This window comes from Oryctolagus cuniculus, chromosome 16 (genome assembly GCF_051225735.1).
Source record: "Oryctolagus cuniculus isolate XC-2025 breed Fujian yellow rabbit chromosome 16, ASM5122573v1, whole genome shotgun sequence".
NCBI classification, from domain to species: domain Eukaryota; kingdom Metazoa; phylum Chordata; class Mammalia; order Lagomorpha; family Leporidae; genus Oryctolagus; species Oryctolagus cuniculus.
The window spans coordinates 75,762,296-75,783,510 of record NC_142882.1 but is presented as its reverse complement, the minus strand read 5'-3'; the positions used below and the strand labels follow the sequence as shown (position 1 = coordinate 75,783,510).

The following is a 21,215-nucleotide window of genomic DNA, read 5'->3' as shown; positions in this document are numbered from 1 at the left end:
TCAAGTTGGCAAGAGGCAGCTGCGTAGAAGCTGTTTTCTCCTCTCCCAGCGCCATATTGTGGGAGAGCAGATGCATAGAATAAGTCTTAATTCCAGTAACTCAGTCCAGTCTGGGTTGCTCCCCACAAGTGCCCAATTGCAGCTCCTGATTCCAGCTTGTAGGGTGGAAAACTTTTTTTCCACCAAGGACCATTTGGATATTTATAACATCATTCATGGGCCATACAAAATTATCAACTTAAAAATTACAGATTTATTGATTTTCAAGTCCCACCTACAGTTGCCTTGGCAAGACAAGACCAGATGATTTCACAGGCCTTGTGGGACCCGTAGGCCAGACATTCCCCACTGGAAGAAGGCCCTGTCACTGACATGGGAGACCTGGATTGAATTCTAAGCTCCAGACTTCGCACTGCCCAGCCCTGGCCACTGTGAATATTTGGGGGAGTAAATCAGCAGATGGGAGTTGTTTCTCTGTCTCTCAAATAAGTAGTGTGTTTCTTAAGGAAAACATCAACTTGTACATCAAAGGAGAAGAAAACAGGGAGGCAAGAGGAAGGAGTGTCATTGACAGCAACAGGAAGGGCCTACCACTTACAAGTGTGTTATACAATGCCCAACTTCTCACCTACAGTATTCTATTAAAATTCCATAATGGATAAAGATGGTCCATTTACCAAACAAAATTGTAGAAAGGTGGGCCTCTGCCATAGTGATGAAGATGCCACCTTGGATGCCTCTATCCCAAATCAGCATGCTTGGGTTTGAGTCCTGACTTTTCTCCAACTTCCGGCTTCCTGCTAACGCAAACTCTGAGGACAGCAGGTAAAGGCTCAGGTACCTGGGTCCTTGCCACCAACTTGGGAGGCTCCTAGCTTTGGTCTGGCTCAGCCCCAGCTGTTGCAGGCATCCGGGGAGTGAACCAGCAGATAAGAGATCTCTCTGTGTTTCTCTGTCAAATAAAGAAAGAAAAATTTAAGGAAAGAAAAATACCTGGAACTGACATAAAATCAATTCCCAGGAAATGTCAAATCTATACACAGTTTTAGAGCCAAGTGCTACTGGAGGCTAAAGCTGTTCTCACCGCATCACACTGTTGGACTGAGGGCCCTGTTCCACCTGGGTCACTGCAGAAGCCTGCTGGCTTGCACCTCTCTCACCCTCCCCAACTCCTCACCCAGTGTGTAGCCTGGGAAATCTTTCCAAAATGCAAATTCCATCACAGTGCTGCCCTACTTGAATCCCTTCCATACATTCCCTTTCATCTCGGATGGAGTCCAAACTGCTTAGCATTCCTGCAAAGGCCCTTAGGGACCTAGCCCTGCCACCTCCCTGGTCTCATCTCAAGCTCCTCTCAATGTGGGGCATGATTTAGTGACTTGGAATAGATCTAAGTCCCAGAATGCACTGTGTTCCTTCTCAACTCCAGGCCTTCACATACATGGTCCTTTATGCCTGAAGCACCCTTCCCCTCCCCTCTCACCCCCACAGTACTTCACCTAGCTCACCAAACCTAACACACTTGGTTACAATCCTTTCTACCTGTCCTGAGGTCCCCATACTGCCTCTACCAAGAGGTAAAGTCCGCTTTCTATCTGGCTCACCCTTGAGTTCATCACACCTAGCACACACCTCACATATCACAGGGCTTGAATGTATGAACAAATGTGATGGAGTGAGACTGTCATTGGTTACTAATGTAGGAGGCTAGGTTGGGAGTTCCTGGCTCATGGCTTCAGCCTGGTCTAGACCTGGCTATTGCAGTGATTTGGAGAGTGAGCCAGTGGATGGAAATCTCTCCCCGCTCCTTGCTCTGCCTTTCAAATCAATCAATCAATCATTAAAAACATTTTTTGGCTATCCAGGTCCTTTGAGTTTCCATGTGGATCTTTGGCTTCTTTTTTTCCAGTTCTGTGAAGAATTTTATTGGTATTTTGATGAGGATCACATTGAATCTGTAAATAACATTAAGAAACATGGATATTTTAACAATATCAATTCTTCCAATCCATGAAGATTGGGGATCTTTATATTTTTTGTCTTCAACGTCTTTCATCAGACCTTCATTTTCTTTCTTTTTTTTTTAAAGATTGTTTTATTTATTTGAAAGACAGAGTTGCAGAGAGAGGTAGAGCCAGAGAGAAAGAGAGAGAGAAGGCTTCCATCCTCTGGTTCACTCCCCAAATGGCTGCAATGGCCAGAGCTGATCTGAAGCCAGGAGTCAGGACTTCCAGGTCTTCCATGTGGGTGCAGGGGCCCAAGGACTTGGGCCATCTTCTACTGTTTTCCCAGGCCATAGCAGAGAGCTGGATCAGAAGTGGAGCAGCTGGGACTCAAATCGGCACCTATATGGGATCTGGGCACTGCAGGCCAGGGCGTTAACCCGCTGCGCCACAGCGCCGGCCCCCAGACCTTCATTTGCAAGGTCTCTCACATCCTTGCTTAACCTTTTTCCTAGATATTTTATTTTATTTTTTGGTTGCTATTGTAAACAAGACTGCTTTTATGATTTTTTTTGCTCAATGAGTTTGTTGTTGGTGTATAAGGCTGCTACTGATTTTTGAATGTTTATTTTTTTATCCCACAACTTTACTGAATTTATTTGTTCTATAATCTTTTAATGCTATCTTTAATTTTTTCTATGTATAGGATCATATCATCTACAAACAAATATAATTTGGCTTCCTTTTTATAGGCCTTTTTTTTTTCTTTCTCTGACCTAATTTCTATGGCTAAAATTTCCAGCACTAAATTAACTAAGAACAGAGGTATGAACATGTTTATGAAGTTCCAGATCTTACAAGAAAATACTTCAATTTTTTCCTACTCAGTATGATGTTGGCTATGGGTTTGTGGCATACCACCTTTATTGTGTTGAAATACATTCCTTTTATTCCTAGCTTGTTCACAAGATTTTATCACAAATGGATGGTTCAAATGCTATTTCTGCATCTATTGAGATGATTGTATGGTTTTTATCCGTCATCCTGTTGATGTGATGTATTATGTTTATTGATATGTATACATTGCAAACTTGCATTCCTGGGATAAATCCCACTTGGTTATAGTGATCATTGTTATATGCTTTTGGATTTGGTTTGATAGTGCTATCTTGAGAATTTTTAGATCTATGTCCATCAAGGTTATTATTCTATAGTTTTGTAGTTGTTTCTGTGTCTTTGTCTGGTTTTGGTATCAAGGTAATGCTAGCCTTGTAGAATGAGTTTGGAAGAGTTCTCTCATTTTTAATTTTCTGAATAATTTAAGAAACACTGGTATTAGTTCTGCTTAAAAGCTTTGGTAGGATTCATCAGTGAAGCCATCAGGTTTTGGGCTTTTCTTTGTTGGGAGGCTTTTTATTACTGATTTAATCTCATTATTCATTTTTAGTCTGAAGATTTATACATTAATAATTTGATTTTGGTAGGTTTGATATATATAAAATACATATCCGAAGACTTTCAGACATACATATATACCTTAAGATTCTCAGACATCTCAAAAAATTTACCATAATTTATGGAACATAGGCTCTATTTGGCTGCTCTGCTCAGAGCTATGAGCAATTACAGAGAAAATACTCATTTTTTCCCCTTCATCACCAGCTCAGTCTGTTGGCAGAATCTTCATTTTGCCAACATGGTACAGTTCATATGTTCTTTAAATATTTTCAGGGTTGATCTGACAAAGAATCCTTGACCCATCTGTTAAGCATTTGGTAATCGCCAGTTGACCAATGACTTGCTCCCAGACTACGAAGGCCTTGAGAGAAGAGAAAGAATTTTGTTCAACATCAGCATCCCAGTGCCTACCACAGTGCTGGACTTAAAATAGTCCCTGAATGAATGAAAGAATAAAGAACTGAACAAGTGAGCAAGCGAACAAGGCAGGTCTTGGAATAAAGCTTTGGAATCCAGGTCACAGTCTCAGGTATTCTAGAAATGATTCTGTGACAAGTCTCCTAGGGGAAAATCAGCCATGGACACACACACACACACACACACACAGAAGAGACTGCAGGGCCTGAGGATGGCAAAAGAGGGGCAGGATAGGACTTAACAATGGTTTTCCAGTGCCAATCCAGGTTCTCTTCTGTGTTCTTAGGCTCAGAAGGGAGGTATCATAGGGCAGCCACACCCACAGAGATTACTAAAATGGTTTCATCCCCAACCCCAAACCTGCTTTCTGAAGCAAATCATGGAGACTGATCCATAGATCAGTAAGTAGATACATCCATATATTGTTCACCACACATTTTCAAAAACCTATTAAACAAACCCTCTGATGACAGCTTATTGAAAATGTATAGTAATAGTCACCAATATAATCAATATTCAACTAAAATAAGGTTATTTGGATAGTTTCTATACTCTTCAGAATTCAGAATAAAAAATTGAACTTCTAGGAAAAGCTATTGAAACAGTTATCTTTACACACACACACACATACACACACAACACACACTCCTGAAATTTACCTGCTGCTAACTTGTTAGTTCCCTGACTAAACATTATTTCTGCCACACACTTTAGTACCAAACAGTACCTTGCAGTCGGTTAAAAAACCTTTATCAAGGTTAGAGTATGGTATTATTTTGACACCAGACAGTTCTTTGCTTTTGTGTAGAATCACTGTGTTGCCTGAACAGTGTATGATTTCGCTTTTGTGCAGACAATCAGCAGATCATTAGTGTACCATACAAATCGCCCTGGACTCAGGATGGAGCCCTGGGGAACTGAAGCTGTTAGACTGCAGAGACCATATGCTGGTTGCCGACAGTCACCTCTGATGGCAGGTAAAAAGGTATGATTGCAGCCACATGACAGCTTAAGACAGCAGATCCCTGAGCTGGTCACGTGAAAAATTCTGATTAATAGGGTCACTAATCATTATGAATTTTTAAGTTTTCACAGAGCACTTCATCTTATTCTATTATTACAGCACGAGACTCACAAGCTCCGTTATGAAATAGCCATGTTTTAACATTATTTGCTTGCCTCTGGTTTTACACACTGACAAATATAAATTCATTTATTCAGCTGACTTGGGAGGAGGGAGAGTCCTGCTGCATATTTAGAAGGTTCATAAAGAAATCTTTGCATCCGAAAATAAATGTGAGATCAGCTAGGAATACGAGCCAGAATTCAGCACTTCTCCTCAGGCGCATACGTTTGCACGCACGCACACACACACACAGAGGAGTAGGTCTCTTTCTCTCTATCCACATCTGGCAATGATGTGGGCATAGTGAAAAGATTTCAGATTCCCTCCAGAAAGCCCTTGGGCTACAAGAAAAATCATCCTACAACTACTAAACCCATCTTAGATATATCTCCCATATGGCAAAGCCCTGTTTTGCTTTATTACAACAAATTGGTCCTTGGATTACTCTCACAGCTGTTTCTCCTATTGTTGCTGATGCACTGAGCCCTGGAAATAGGCAAGACTCCACGAGCACAGCCAGGATACCCCCATGACTGGGTTGTGTGTGCACTAAGTGATATCACCTGTAAGGAGCGCTGGGCGCTCCGGATAGAGAAGAGCCTGACAGCCAGCAACAACTCACCGGAGTCAAGGAACATTTGCGACTGCGATATTGTGGGTGAGAAAAATCCGAACAGGGTTTGAATCAGATGACAACAAAGCAAAAAGGATACTAGAATGAGCAAACCAACAAATAGCTTTTTCTCAGAATTTCTCCTTTACTATTTCCCACCAAAGTTCAGTTTGACTCGAGAAACACTGGTGCATCCAGGCACCTGACCCTTCACAAGGCCTGGAGACACCAGATGACTGGGGCCACGCCCTGGCCATGGCTGTCCTACTCCACAGGTATGAGACACCTGAGGCTCTTTGAAAGCAAAGTCTTTTACCATTGTAATAACATCTAGAAAGTGAGAAGACCAATATTTGTTCTTCTTAACAGCTATGACTTAAGTTAGTTGGTTTTTTTTTTACATTTTAGAAGTCTCCTCCTTAATCTATAGCTTCCATATGTATAGAAATCATTTTATTTGGGACTGATTTATCTAGAATTAGTGGTTATTTCAAATAGGTTAAAAATTTAACAAGTTAAATGTGAGCCATATTAATGCCAAATGACAAAATTATAGCAAGCCAACGGTACAGTTTTTGCTGTATACATTAAATATAACTATCATACACACATAAGTTGACCTAAAATTTCCAGTCACCCCATCACTAGGATACCGATGATTATTACCAAAATTGAGAACTAATTCCAACCCTTCTGGTCTGTCTGAATAGATCATTTGCAGGCGTGTGGCCAGATGTCCTCAACATTTTGAGTTGTTCAAGATCATCTTTAATCTTCTGGGATTTTTGTCTATCACTCTCCCCTCCCCCAATATTTCTTTCCATTTCTATCAAGTTTCAGCAAATCCTTTTCTGAAGTTGAAGTAATACCAGAAGTCTTGTCCATCTGTATTAACCTGAGACAGTTTCCTGTCAGCTTGGGGTTTAGGGCCTAACCCCCCTCCCTCTTCCTTTCCACCTCCCTTACTGAACCAGCCTGGTTTCCCTAGTTTTATTTTACTCCAACATTCTTTTTTCCATGTTTTTTGTACTAGTTAAAAATCTCTTTCCTGTGCTCTAAGAAAGAATACGCCATTGCTGCGGCATAGTGGGTAAAGCCACCACCTGCAGAGCCAGCATCCTATATGGGCGCCAGTTCAAGTCCCGATTGCTCCACTTCCAACCCAGCTCTCTGCTATGGTCTGGGAAAGCAGTAGAAGATAGCCCAAGTTGTTGGGCCCCTGCACCCATGTGGGAGACTTAGAAGAAGCTCTTGGCTCCTGGTTTCAGATTGGCCTAGCTCCAGCTGTTATGGCCATCTGGAGAGTGAACCAGCAGACAGAAGACCTTTCTCTGCCTCTGGCTCTCTGTAACTCTGCCTTTCAAATAAATAAATGAACAGAAAGAAAGAAAAGAAAAGAGAGAAAAGAAAGAAATAGCAAGTAGCCTAGAAGTTGGGGTTAGATGGGTGAGCAAAAAAGAAGAAAGCAAGAATTTTAAAGCCCTTAAGCATTTTAATCTCAGCTCCTTTTTCTCTGATGGACAAAAATGGGCAGAAATTCTAGAAAGACTAAATGGGAAAAGATGCCAGGGGCAGAGAGAAGGGTGGAGGAGGAAGCGACCTCTAGTTCTTTCCTGTTCCCCTAGCCTCTTCTTTAGGCTCCCAGCAGAGCGGGATCCACTGAGAGCTCACAGCAGGTGGAAGGCACAAACGCCACGAAGTAAAATTCCACTGACAAAAGCAAAACTTCCTCAGGGCCTCTAGTCATTGCTCAAGCGTTTTCCACCGCACCCCACCCACTGTCCCAGGCCAACAACGCACCACTAGGCACCTCGCACCTGAACTTCTGGTTGAGCCAGAAGAGCACTGGACATTCAGCAGAGGGAGGGCCAGAAACACAGCCGAGCCCCAGGCCGTGGGCTCAGTCGTCAGAGTGCAGGGAAAACACTGCCCCAGAACAGCTCCCACAAGGCCGGGCAAGGGAGACAGCTGGGAGGGTTGGAGGCACCCTGAGTTAGCATTAGACAGCCTTCCCCTACCTTCCACTGGGCTGCAACCCTGACCATGTTAGAAGGTGCCACAGTGTCCTAACCATGACTCCCAAATTCCAGTTAAACCAGAAGTTGGACATTCAGGGGAGGGCCCAGGAATGTGGCCGGCCAGGTCCAGGGACATTGCTTCCACGCTTCCTATCAAGGCCCACACGCAGGATCCAGGCCACAGAGGTGTGTTCGTTAGACACTGAGATTCTGTCTAAAGGGAAAATGCTCCGCTCCAGACTTTGACGAGGACAGTCAATAATGACTGTCACTTGCTGCACACTTGCTATGTATGGGCTAGACCCTCCACCCAACAAGTCGCTTCATGTTAACTCCTTGCAATAGTCACTATAATTATCTGTCCTTCAAGCTCTAGGAAACTGTAGTTTCCAAGAGTAAAATAACCCGATTCTAGATATTAAAGAGACAGATCCAGAACTCCACTGCAGAAAGGGCTGACTCCCAGACCCACATTTCTAACCCTTATATGTAAAAAACCAAAACTATATTTTCCAAAGTGTTCTTCCTGGAGGAAGGCTTTGTCAAAGAAACAGAATTCAGAAGCAAGGGGACACATAGCTTTCCTCCGTCAGTGTGCCTGAGGCTAGAAGTAGATTCTAGAAATCAGATAAACAAGTGGCAGAGATAACTCACTTAGCAAACAGCACTTACGGGAGCGTGGGTGGCTGCGTGCATTCTGAGCCGTCTGTCTCAAGGCTGCAGTATCTCCCTTGCTTTTGGAGCATAGCAAACACATGAACACGTATCTCCCACGAACTTCAGTCACGGCTCCAAATCAACAGGCCACATGCTAACACAGGATGTGTTCAGGAGGTCCCCAAGGAGCACGCACTGGACCCCGCAAGTCTCATTTCTCTCAGCGATATTGACTGCTCCATGCCAAAGATTAGTCAGTTCTGAGAAAGTTCTGAGAACTTCCTGAAGGAAGTAACGGACGCAATGAATGAAGACAAAGTCAACATTGCCTTTACACTGAAGGTAAGTTTTTAAAGTAAGGGAAGTCGCAATTGTAAAGTAGCTACAGCAGTAACCGTGATGGATCATTTCACATAACTATAAAATAAACAGGTTGCGACAGTTTCTCCTTGCACAGAGACTGCATGAATCCCCATGATGATGAATTGGGGGCATCTGAACTATTTATGAAAGCTCCCATTCAGTTCAAGCTGCTACTATTACTTCCCCTCCCAGCACCCATGCGAGCCAAGGAGTCTCCCGTTTGTAGGTGTCAAGGGAGCTCCCCCTCCTTGTGGGGAAAGAATGACAGCTTCCTCATTCCCTAAGCCAACGGTCAGGCTGGCTCTTCCCGTAGTGAACCACAGATGACAGCCAGCCTTTCCTCCCTTGCCTCTTTCTATCCTGTAGCCCAATCCAAAGAAGGACAATGGGCAGCAGGAAACACACAATGAAGAAAGGCAAGGACTTTCCGGGGCCTGCACTGGGCCCGGCGGTGCAGATGCTGCTTCTCATTTCTGAGTGCTTGGGTTGGACACCGGCCTCAGCCTGGGGCTCCCGACTTCAGCGTCCTGAAGACCTTGGAAGCAGCAGTGATGACTCCAGTGGTTGAGAGATCAGAATTGAATTCCTGGTTCTGGGCTCAGCCCTGGCCATTGTGGGCTTTTGGGAAGTGAACCAGCAGATAGGAGCTTCCTCTTTGCCTGTCTGCCTTTCAGATAAATCAATAATCTTTTTAAAAAAGAAAAATTCATACCCCAACCCCTAACAAAAACAAAACTCAGAGGTCTGAGATTATATGAAATATGTCCACGTCTACAGGGTGAGCTTATTCCCTATGAATTATAATTTAAAAAGAATCAAAAGACTCAAAGATCTATATCCTCTACTACTTTCACTTACTTTTTTTTTAATCTATTCATTTATTTGAAAGTCAAAGTTATAGAGAAGATGGAGAGACAGAGAGAGAGAGAGTTCTTCCATCCACTGGTTCACTCCCCAGATGGCTCCAACGGCCAGGACTGAGAGAAGCCAAAGCCAGGAACCAGGAGCTTCATCAAGGTCTCCAATGTGGGTGGCAGGGGCACAAACACTTGAGCCATCTTCTGCTGCCTTCCCGTTAGCAAGGAGCTGGATGGGAAGTGGATCAGATGGGACCTGAACTGACACCCACCTGTGATGCCATTGTCATAAGCAAAGGCTTAACCAGCTATGCCACAGTGCTAGCCCCTCACTCTTTTTTAACGAATAGTTTTTGAATACGTGCTGTGTGAGGTTTCCTAGAAGATACAAAGGTCACAGGGTTGCTAGATTTAGCTAATAAAAAGGCTGTGTTTTATCTGCCAGTTCTAAATTGCCATCAAGAAATCCTGTCTGTGCACAAAAACAAACAAAAAAACCCACATAATCTAGCACCCTGTGCATTCCCTAAGAATTTTGAAATCTTGTTAGCATCCTAGCAAAAGCTGATTACCTGATTAGCCTCCAAGTATACAAGCTAAGGGAAATGATACACAGATGAGGTCAGTTTTGAGGCAAAGAAAGAAGTTGGAAGGATCCAAGGCAAGGCCAGCAACAGCAGTGCATCCCGGCAAGTGACAATGGCTGACAGAGGAGAATGAAACGCAGGGGTAGGGTAAAGGGATTGAAGTGAAGAAGAAACTCCTGCCGAGAACTCAGCTTGTTTCACCTGCATTCCAAGTTCACGATTGGTTCGCCCAACATGCTGTCAAGGTTGGTAAGCATTTCAATCAGACCTGAGCAGGGCATCCAGAGTGATTGCAGGCCAACTTATGGTTTGGGGTGGAAACCATACAAAATGTGGTGGTTTTATAGGGCCTGAACCTGAAAGCAAGCAAAATGTGGTGGTTTGAGCTGTGTTTTTCTTGGAGTTTTTTAGGTTCTTGGGCATAAAAATTCAGTCAGGCTTGGGAGGTCTGATCTGAAACAATAAAAAGTTTTCACGCTATCCTTTCAAAAACCACACAGACTGAGAGAAGCGCCCAAGAGAAGCTCTAGACTCTTACTTGAGTCTCTCTTTAATATGGTCAGTAGATGGGCCAGGTAGGGCACAGATGTCACGAAATTTGACTTGGATATTTGGAGAGAGGCAAAGTTGACTGTTTCTGGACCAATATGATCTACCTAGGAAAAAGAAGCCAAGAGTTTTGCTTTGTTTTGTTTTTAATAATATGCAGTCATTGTGTTAATAATAATAAAATCAGTTAATGATTCGTTCCATTGGCAGAAGTTTCTTGGTCAGCCTGCTGTGAGTGACTCCATAGTTTGAATCTGAAGTGAGAGTGGGCAGAGCGAAATATCTGTTTTGTTGTCTAAGTCAATTACTAAAGCCCCTTGTGTAGCATAAAGAAAGAGGAAGCGTCACAAAAGTGGCAGAAACGGATGGACAGACACAGGCGCGTGGCAAACCTTACTGTTTTCCTTACTGGTTACTCACCATTTTCTAATCTTAGGATCCCATAGCATTTTATGTCCAGTGCAAATTACACTTTGCCTCTTCAATTCCTTCCCTTTCTTTGATCTCCTTTGTCTGACTCCACTGCAATGCCTCATGGGAAAGTGTGAGTGTGGGGTTAGCACTGCCTTGGATGTGGGACAGCACTGGCTCACTGGCAGCTGAGCAGTGTATCAGCAGGTGCAGGAAAACACACTGCCTGACCGTCCCCAAGCTCTCCACGAGGCCCAGTCTCTGGACCTATAACCAAATCAAAATATTGACTTCAATCTTTATCTTAAAGAATCATCATCAATAGAAATTCTATTGTTTTCACAACGAAGTAGAATTTCTTTTGTCCTTTTAAATTGCTTTATTTATTTTGTTTTCAAAGGGGCTAGGGGAAAAATTATGAACATTAATTAGTGTTTACATGACCAGAACAACAAGAATCATTATTATAGCTTAACGCCTATATTTACTAAGTTATTCCAGGAAAGTCTGGTTCATTTTGACCTTGTGCCTTTGGAACACTGGATAATGCCAAGATAGGGAATGGGCTTAACTTTCCCTTTGGTAGAAGAAAGAGAGTTTACAGAATCTAATTAAATAAGCTTTGCAGGGGGTGATTAATTTCTTAAGAAAACAAACAGCTCTCAAACACTCGAGTATCAACTGTTCCTGACGATTAATGAAATAATTACAAAGAATTCTGGCCTTGCTCATTAAAGCAGACCCAGTTTTGGGTCTCAGACACAGAGTTACTCCCTGACTTGTGTAAATATTTTCTGCGAGGTAGATTACAATATTCTATATTTCCTACAGAGCATAGTTTTTTACTGGTTTTCCCTCGGATTAGCTTAGCACAGTGAGGATTCCCTAGATTTCTAAGAGACAAACTTAAAGTGACAGTGAAACAAGCACACGTGGTCTTTTGAAATGTTTATTATACCCCCAATCACGAGTAACTACATGTACATACACCTGTGACCTGTAAACCAGTGACATAGCTGGATTCATTAAGAAGCCCAGTTGGACAGGGCATTGTGGTAGCTGAAACCTATTAACACTCACGGAGAATCCAAATCACCATCCAATGAATAAACACAACCCTTATATTGAATGTCATGATCAAAGTCTTGGACAGATAACTCGACTTGTCCATAAGGCAACTCACCAACAATTCGTTATAAAGCTCACAGTCAAATATCTTCATAAAGTTCCTTAGGGGAATAATCTGTTCCTTTCCTCATGCCCCCTGAGGAACAGTAAGCACAGAGAACTAAATGCAGAACTATCCATCCCATGCAAGCAAAACAGGAGGGAAAACCTGAATATTTACCTGTTGGGTGTTAGTATCCAGCAGGCTCAGTTGTGAGCTCGGAGGAAGATAATTAATCACACTGTGTTTGCTATAACTTAGAGTCTAAGAAAGGAAAACAGATAAGGAAAGCTGTAATTACAATAAAACCTGCAAAGTGCTACAGAAGCGATAAGCAGTGAGTACTATCTGGTTCTCTTTGATCTACTTTCTCATTTTGCCTTTTTTTCCTCCGAATTTCAAGCATCAGGGATTTCCCAGGGGCACTGTCCCTTGGGGAGAATTGGGGAGGTAAGAAATTATCCAGGTGGGCAAGGCGGCAGGGAGAGCTTTCCAGAGTAAGTGGATAGCATATGCAGAAGCAGGAACTGAAAGGCCTTGTTAAGCACTATATTAATGTCAACAGTAAGCATTAGTTAGTATTCCTTGAATGTTTTCTTTTGACAAGGCACCTTGCTAAGTGCTATACAAGCACTTATCTCATTTAATTCAACCATTACAAAGTAAGTTATGTGTAATATTATTCCATTGTACTGAAAGGAAAGTAAGCCTCAGAGAAGTAAAATAACTTGTTCCAGACCGCAAATCCTGCACTTACCACTAGCCTCCACTGCCTCTCCAAGCAGGCCACAATAAGGAGCTGCTTATTTTCTCTATAGCCAGTGAGGGCCCACTAAGAATTCTAAGCAAGTCTCCTAAAAGTAAGCATAACTTTTTTTCATGAGAAAATGACTCCTACTCTGCATTAATTTTTTGTTCAATCCTTTGGCTCAACACCTTGTTGAGCAAAGGAACACTGACCCTGTGACACCATGTGAATCACAACTCTGAGTGAAAAGGTGACAATGTCGCCGTTTCCAACAAGCAGGGATGTGGATTGGCAGGTGTTGCTCTGATGTGCCCTACAGAAAGCAGAGGGTTGTCACACAATGCATGCAAAACAGGATCCACCACTGGTACCCGCTCTCCGAGAGGTGGGGTTACCTTTCCAAATCAAACCACTTTAAGTTCATCATACTTCTCCAGTAATCTTTGCTTTATAATTGCTGGTTTCTAAAGGGCAAGATTGGCTTAGAACTCTGTTAAAGACAGAAGAGTGGAACTATAGTGATCTAAAATGATTTGATTTTCTAGAAAATTACTGCTTTCTACAAGCTGTATAAACTTTAATTAAAAAGACAAGGAGGTCTTTTCTTTCTCCCTACACACATGCGACATGCTAGGTTTTTGGGAGACTGGGAAAAGGAAGAGAGCAGACTGAAAAGATTACAATTTTTAATGAAACTCTAAATATAATTAAGATGGAATGTTTATTACTGACTCTAAGGAACAACAAGTAACCGACGTTTGTTACTTTTCCAAAGAGAAAGTATTTTTTCCTTCAAAATATGTGTAAAGTCAGCTTATAAAGTGAACCATGGAGCCATGTTAAGTCACAAGTAAGACAATGCACAAGTGAGGTTATATGAACACAACACTTTTTTAGCTAAATGTCACCAAAATGAGCAATCTTGGGATACTTGATACAATGCTTTCAGTATCTGTAGGCAACAAATATCCCCTAACCTCATGTAAAGGAATAGTTTGGTAGCTTCCAATACAAATTCTCTACCACCTGAGTTTCAGGGTAGCAGATTTAGAGGCCTGGAGGAAGGACAAGGAAGGCCACCAAATGAGAGCAGACCTCGGATGGGGACGCAATCCACAGTCTGTAGCCACAGACAGCTCCCTACCTCCATATGCCGCACTCCTGCGCTCTCTTCTACTGGCTCTCTCTTTGCCCTCTTCCTCCCTCGGCCCATCGCAGTCCTCCTCCCAAGCAGTGTTCCCAAACCAGTGAATTGAAGGCACTTTAAAAGCACAGGATCCATGCAAAGTCATTGACTGTGCTTTGTCCTCCATGTAAATGCATTTGGGTGGCCATGGTGTCAGGGTGAGTTAGGCTGTCACAGAGAATGGCCCACTGAGGTTAAATGAAGACCAACTTTAATAGGGATGATTGCAAGCAGATAGGGCTTTAAGAAATTTAGATATCTGCATGTGTTCCTCCCATTCTACAAATTCTGAAGCCAGCCAAGTGAAAGCCATAGTTTCGTGGGCAGCTTCTTGCAATACAGAACCTAAGAACTGAGAGGAAGGGTGTGTAGACAGCAGGAATGCTTATGATTCTGCACACATCATTTGTGTTGAGTGTGCAGCTCAGCTATATTAACTATACTGATTAACTATATTTATATATATGGGAGGTGGCATGCAAGCAGAGTGAAATACTGTATTGTATGTATAAATATCAGGTAGCATAAAATAAAATACCCTTCTGGTTGTTTGTTTAGGGACACATTTGGATTGAGTGAGCTTTGTAACAATTATTTCTTTCAAAGCCACAAAAACATCACAGTTTTTGGTTTTAATAAAAAGTCTAGTTTTTGGCAGTTCTTTTATCCCATCTGTCATCTTCTAAGCTTTGCTTAGCCAACGCACTCAGACTTGAATTTTGAAATTGTCAATATAGGCCTTCTAATCTGTAAGTCTTAAATTGTCTAAGCAGATTAACCACCATTGCTCTATGCTTAAAGAACTTGGGTAAAAGAAAGCAAAGGAAATACAACTTCTTTTTGTTGCTGTTGTTATTTTTCCAGGTAATTAAGTTCCTGCGGAGGTTGTGTCTGGGGCATGTATTTGGAGCATGGTCCAACGTATTTGTGTAAATAACCAGGCAGGCATGCTGAGTACATTAAACCCAGTATCTGGAGCGATAAGCCAAAAAATGACTCCCTCTAAGGAACTTAATTGTCCCACTTCGAAATCACAAGGTATTCATAGTTTGTACTGACCCTTGCCTGTTTGTCCACTGGTAAGCAATGTCCGAAGCTAAGGGAGATATCTTGAAGGACAGAGAGGAGACAGGGAAGGAAGGAAGGGATGGAAAAAGGAGGGTGGGAGGGAGGGCGGGAGAGGAGGTGGGTGGGAGGGAAGGGAGGAAGAAAGGAGAGAAGGAGGGCAGAAGGGAGAGAGGAAAGGAGGAAGAAAAGGGGGGGGGGATCTTCCCAGCAGCACCTTTGTGGCCACCTGATTTCTGCTATGATCTCCCCTCCCAGATCAAAGCAGGATTAATACGCTTCTTTACTGTTTGCGTTGCACATCTCAAAGCTCTGGAGACTGAATGGAACTCGTGTGTTTCCCTGGAACCAAGGGAAGTGGAGTTTGAGGGAGGCTGGTTAACTGCACCAGGGCTAGCTAACTCTGGAAGGTCCTTTGGATTGGGAGGCACTGTGGAATTGAGAGTACTTTGTAAGCACAGTTGCTCTCTCTTCTCTCGTTTGCTGGTGCAAAGCCTTTAGCTAGCTGATGAGGCCGGTCCTGAATGCATCTTATTAATAGTCTCCGTAATGACCCTCGCCTCGTCGGGAAGGCTCTGCAGCTGAGCTGGTACACATAAAAAGGCACGGGATCCCTGCGGCATGTTTTCACACGAAAGCGCTTTCACGGCGCTACAACCAGGCATTTACAAGGAGGGTTTCAAAGAGGGGGAAATCTTTTAAAATATCACAATGTTGAGCTTTTGTATTTCCACCGCATGTGACATTCCTGGATACTGGAACCCCTAAGGGGCGAGTATTTCTCAAGCCTTTCAGAACTGCTTGCTCTTTTGTGGAGGAAAAAGGCAAGTCCCATATTCCTGGGATCTCAGAAGGTGAGGGAAAAAATCGCTTTCATTTTTAATGGTGAGTGTACACACCTCCGGAGAAGCACCCTCCTCCAAACTCGCCTGTGCTGTGCGCCACGGCGCGGTCACCGCGCAGCTTGGGGGGGATCAGCCCGCCCTGGGGCAGCCGGCTCGCGGGGTGGGGGTGGCGGTTCCCAGCCTGCGACGCCCCCACCCCCATCCCAGGTCTCCACTCTCGGCTTTTTACAATTGCACCCAAAGCTCAGCTTTCGCACAACTCCGCACGCCCAGCCACGCAAACGCGCCCATACGAATTAGAAGTGCCAGCACCCAGAGCCGCGCAAGCAGCTGCGCCCCGCGCTGCCGCCGGACAACAGCGTCCCCCTCCTTCGTCCCAGGTCCCTTACGTTTGGCCCTCGAAGTTAGTTTCCTATCCGCATCTCCTACTGCCCTCGCCCGCTCGCCCCCGGCCGCAGCCACACTCAGAGCCAAGGAGGCGACCCGAGCTGAAGACAGCCAAAAGAGACCCGATAGCGAGGGCTCCGCAGGCTCAGCAGCCGCGAGGCCCGGGGTCCCTCCTGCGCGCACTCCCGCCTTGGCACCCCACGAGGCCCCACCTCTGGGTGCTGTCCCACGTGGAGCTGGGGACTGGGGGGAAGCTGGGAGTCAGGCACCTTCCAGGCCCAGGGCTGAGGGGAGGGAAGGGGCTCCCACGTGCCGGCTCGTGCCCGTGCCCTCGCCGCGGCGCGGGTCTCCCGCTGCCCGCCCCGAGCGCGTACCTGGCGGGCGACTTGGCCCGAAGCACCTGGAGCGCTATCTCAGCTGGGGGAGCAGCTTGGTGCGGCCGGAGAAGGGAGCGGGGCAGGAGGAGGTGGGGGGTCTGAGCTACCTACGCACTCTCCGCTCACCTCCAATTGTTTCAGCACAACCAACACGGGCAAACTGCACGCGCTCGGGCCGTCCCGGGCTTTACTGGACTTCACCCGACGGTGTTAATGCTCATTATGATGCTAATTTCTCAACAGGGAAATTAACCTACCAAGCTCGGACTCCGTACCCGGGAATCCTGGCTTCCCGGAAGGAGTCACCCGGAACATTCCAGTGGGCCAGTTGGCCACTCCGACGTGCGCCCACTCCTGTCTCCCCCCCTTTAATTTGAGACCACCGCTCTGTCTGCAGCCCTGTCTGCTGAGCGGTGGTCCATCTCCCGCAAACAGCCCTGCAGCTAAAAGCACAGTCACGCACCCACGATTCAACTCGTGTGGAAAAGTGAGAAGTTTTAAAATGTTCTTGGGTGATTTTTTAAGTATAAAGTACTAGGTGAAATCTGAGAATACGACCATTTGCTGTATTTCAGAGGCCTTTATCTGACTGATGTGTTCCTGACCACGTTATGACTTGGAAACAAACATGAGAGTTTGAATTCATCAAAAGTTATTTAATGATTAAAAGCCAGTGGGGACCCTACAAGTTTCATAGCTGCGTCAAGACATTGTTAAGGTTTCATTATGTATGTGTGTATTCATCTTTGTGTGTGGATATGAATATATATATATGGCACATATAAGGGGGGAGAGAGAAGGGGAGAGAGAGAGATGGGTTTTCTGGGTTCTCAATTTTCCAATGTCCTGTTTCAGACACTATCCCTTGATTCTAATCCATGATCTTTTTTAGGTGTCTTAAAGGAATGCAGCCTTCAGCTCTCTTTGTTTCACATCTTTTGGAGACACACTAACTCCCTTGACCCCTATTGCCTAATTTAGAAGCCAAACTTTCAGGTTATGTCTGGAAAGTCCACTTGAAAGAAACAGGTAACCGAGGGTGGCTCTATTTTTATTTATTTCATTTTGTTGAGAGAAGTGTTTAGGTCAATGAAGATGTACAGGACAATCAAATTACAGAGCATCCTGCCACACACAAAATACAGAGACGACTTTAAAAAATGATCCCGTGTAGCAATACTTATAGACACACAACTACTAAAAAGCATCCCCATCAACAGCCAGCGTCGCTGGCAAAGTATATTCCATCGAAGTGCTGCTGAAAGCGTTAGACTCCGTTGTAGCTTGGAGTTGTGTACAAGTATGTATGCATGAGATCTATGTATGTATAATTCTTATCCTTTATATATATTTAGACATACACTTCTTGCTAAATGTTTATGTGGTTAGTCGCTTTAAGAGCATCAAAATAAATTGTGCGTTGGCTCACACGATCTCCCAGGTATTCCTAAACACTGATGAACAAAAATCTTTACATCCGAAACGAGGAGCCACACATTGCAGAGACAGAATGGGAAGGAGAACTCGATTGACTCCCATTTGTTTATCGCTACATCCCCCCCTCCCTGCAGATTCATTTGAATAGCTTTCAAGCTGGAAATGGAAATGTGGCTCCTGCCCTCTATTTCAGCGGCGGCAGCGTCCTGGCAACAGCGCAATTTTCTATCATCAAGGATAAATGGCATCGAACAGAACATTCTGATAAAAAAAAAAAAAGGAAAGGAAGAAAAAAAAAAAAAAGAAAGAAAGAAAAGGGGGGAAAAAAGCGCGAGGAGCCCATGAGTGCCGGCCTTCCTGTCTGTCATCCCTTTACAAAATCCTGCGCGCAAAGCTGAGCGGCGTGCTGTCAGGGCTAATAACGTCTGCCGACGGGCGGAGGGGCCGCGCGCGTCCCCGCACAATGTTCCCATTTATTAAATCGAGGGCTGCTTTTAAAATTGCAAAGATCTTTGGTTCAGCGAAAATTAAAACCAAGATGTAGGAAGTTACATGATGCAACAATTATTCGTGTCCTATCAGAGGCTCAAACCCGGATCTGGGCTTTCTTCTGGCTTGGAGGGGGGGGTGATGTGGGGAGGGGGGGGATCTGGGGGAATCCGGGGCCAGGAGGTTGCTGGAGGCAAAACACAAATCCGTGCGCCCTGCAGGTAAGCGGCGAGCAACTGAACGCCGGAGAGCGCGTGGGGCGCCGCGCGCAGCTCGCGGGTCACGCACGACGCGGAGCCCAGCCACCGCTTCCCCAGCAGAGACTTTGAACATAATGGGGGCGATTTCTCACCTACTGAGATCCCTTTCCGGAAAAGACCCTTCTCCTGCTCTGAGGAGCTGGATCCCTCGCGCCCGCTTAGAGGGTCCTAGAGGGGCTCAGAGGACGTCCTCGAAGGCGTCCCCAAAGCCGCAAGGTGGGCGCTGAGAGGCCCAGCGCAGACCTCACACGTGCGGCTGGCCTGAGGCCTGGGGGTGCCGCGGCTGGGCCTGGCCGGTGACCGGCCCTGGCGCCCGGCCAGGTCTTGGGCTATCTGCTGAGTAGAACCCAGCCAGGCCCAGGGCCGCAGAGGGGCAGGGCGGGGGTCGAGGCCGAGGGGGGGGGCTAGCGGCGGAGCTGACTCGCACTCTCCCTCGGATGCACGGGTAGGGCCCTGGCCACCGCGTAGAGGGGAGAAGGCAGCGAGGGGACCTACAACAAAGAGAACATTAGATGTTCACCGTCTTTGCAAGAAAAGGGATGGTGGAGAGGTACGCATAAGACCCCGAACTGCGGGGACTCTAAGAGACAGCAGGGGCTGGGGTCCCAAGTCGAGGGGCGGCGGTCGAGGGAGAAGAGGGGTCGCCGGCTCGGGTGTGAGGCGCTCCCGCGTCTGAGAACGGTGGGAAGAGGGGATGACGGGGAAACCTTTGTTTAATGAGGAAACCTAATTATTGCGCATCTGGAAGTCTAGGTCCCAACTCGGAGACGCCGCGGGTCCCCCGAGGGGCGCAGCGCGCATGCCCCAGCCGTCGGATTTGCATGACAAGGCGCACACGTGAGCCCGCTGGCGCGCAGCCCGCACCGCCGCGGCCGCCAATGGAATCCCCCGCGCGCTGCGCCGCCGGCTCCCACCGACACCTCGGTCCCCCCACCCCACACACACGGCAGGCCTTTAAAACCCACTTTCAAAAATAAAAAGAGTGTTTTAGTATTGATTCTCACCTAGCCACTGGGGCTTTCTGTAGGAAATCGACACATTGGAGGACGACAAACACATTTACTGCAAGCAACGGTTAAAGTATTCAGAATTTAAGGAAAAGTTAGAAGGCAAAAGAGAGGGGGCTGTTTAAAGAGCATCTGCAGGAAGTCAAGAAATCCTGGGAGCCTCAGGGTTGGCCAACGCTCACTCCCTGTGCCTTACTTGTTGTTGCCAGCAAAGCACCCTTGGATAGACCAAGGCCTCAAAAGCAGAATCTTCCCGGGCAAGGCCTGGTTGCAGGCAGCAACCACAACCCCAGCCCTTCCTCACCTCCTTCCCAGCCATCCGTGGTTGCCAGGGAAACGGAAACCAACAGCTGCACTCCCCCTTCCTTTCCCAGACAGCAAAGTGGCCTGCAGGGCGAGGTCCACATCTGTGCAATGGGGCTAATTATAGAAAGGCAGGTAAGTGACAGGAACCTCTGCCTGCTCTGGGCCTCTCTTGCCCCTCAGGCTCCAAGGCTGGAGACATGGAGTTGATTCTCTGCAGCTACAGGAGGGGTGAGCCAGCCGGGAGATGTCCATCGCGCTGCCCCTTCTGCACACCGGGGCTGCAGGGGGCTGCAGCCCCATGCCCTTTCCAGCCTACACTCCTGCCAGGACCACTGTCCACACACCAGCCTCCAGTGCCCCAGGCAACAGCACTCAGCCTCAGCTTTAAGAAAACTGCTAGTTCTTCTCTCTGAAATAAAACAGGTGAGGATTATTATATGCAGTCCCTCTTCCCATTTGTGTAATTCACAAGTCTCCAACGTGGGAATAGGCTTCAAATGCATTTGGGCAGGTACATGCATTAGAGTGCTCAGCTCCAATAATGGGAGGCTTGTCTGCAGGTCTGTAGTTACAGCATGCCCCCACCTTGGTTTTGAGAATATGAATCAGACCTCCACCCCCAGCCCCGACAAAACGCAAGACACAAAAACATGACCCCGAGGGCTTCACCTTTGCATCTGAAGTCAATATTTATTTGACTGGTAAGTATTTAAGTTGGCGTATTGTTGAAGCACATAGCTTCCAATAGCCATGAGTGGTTTCAAAGGGGGAGACACCTACTGGATTTTCAGCGATGCCAGCTGGCAGTCTCCTTGTAGAACAAGCTTTCTCAGATTGTCTCTGCAGTTACCCTTTCTCCTAAACTGACCCAGCACGGTCAGGAGCGTCTGCTTCAGTCCTCTGGGGCTTCAGGATGTGAAAGCCATATTGTTGCGAAGACT

The 21,215-nt window shown here is 45.8% G+C and overlaps 1 long non-coding RNA gene across 7 annotated transcripts in view; it reads right to left on the bottom strand.

The window, feature by feature from the left end:
• Window positions 1-21,215, bottom strand: part of LOC127492624 (uncharacterized) — a 71,462-nt gene that overhangs the window by 33,976 nt on the left and 16,271 nt on the right. For 2 of the 7 annotated variants that reach the window (XR_016222760.1, XR_016222758.1), the window contains exon 2: window positions 842-952. The exons of the other annotated variants lie outside the window; for them this stretch is intronic. This is a non-coding gene — a long non-coding RNA (uncharacterized LOC127492624). The remainder of the gene's footprint in view (window positions 1-841; window positions 953-21,215) is intronic. 7 annotated transcript variants of the gene reach the window in all.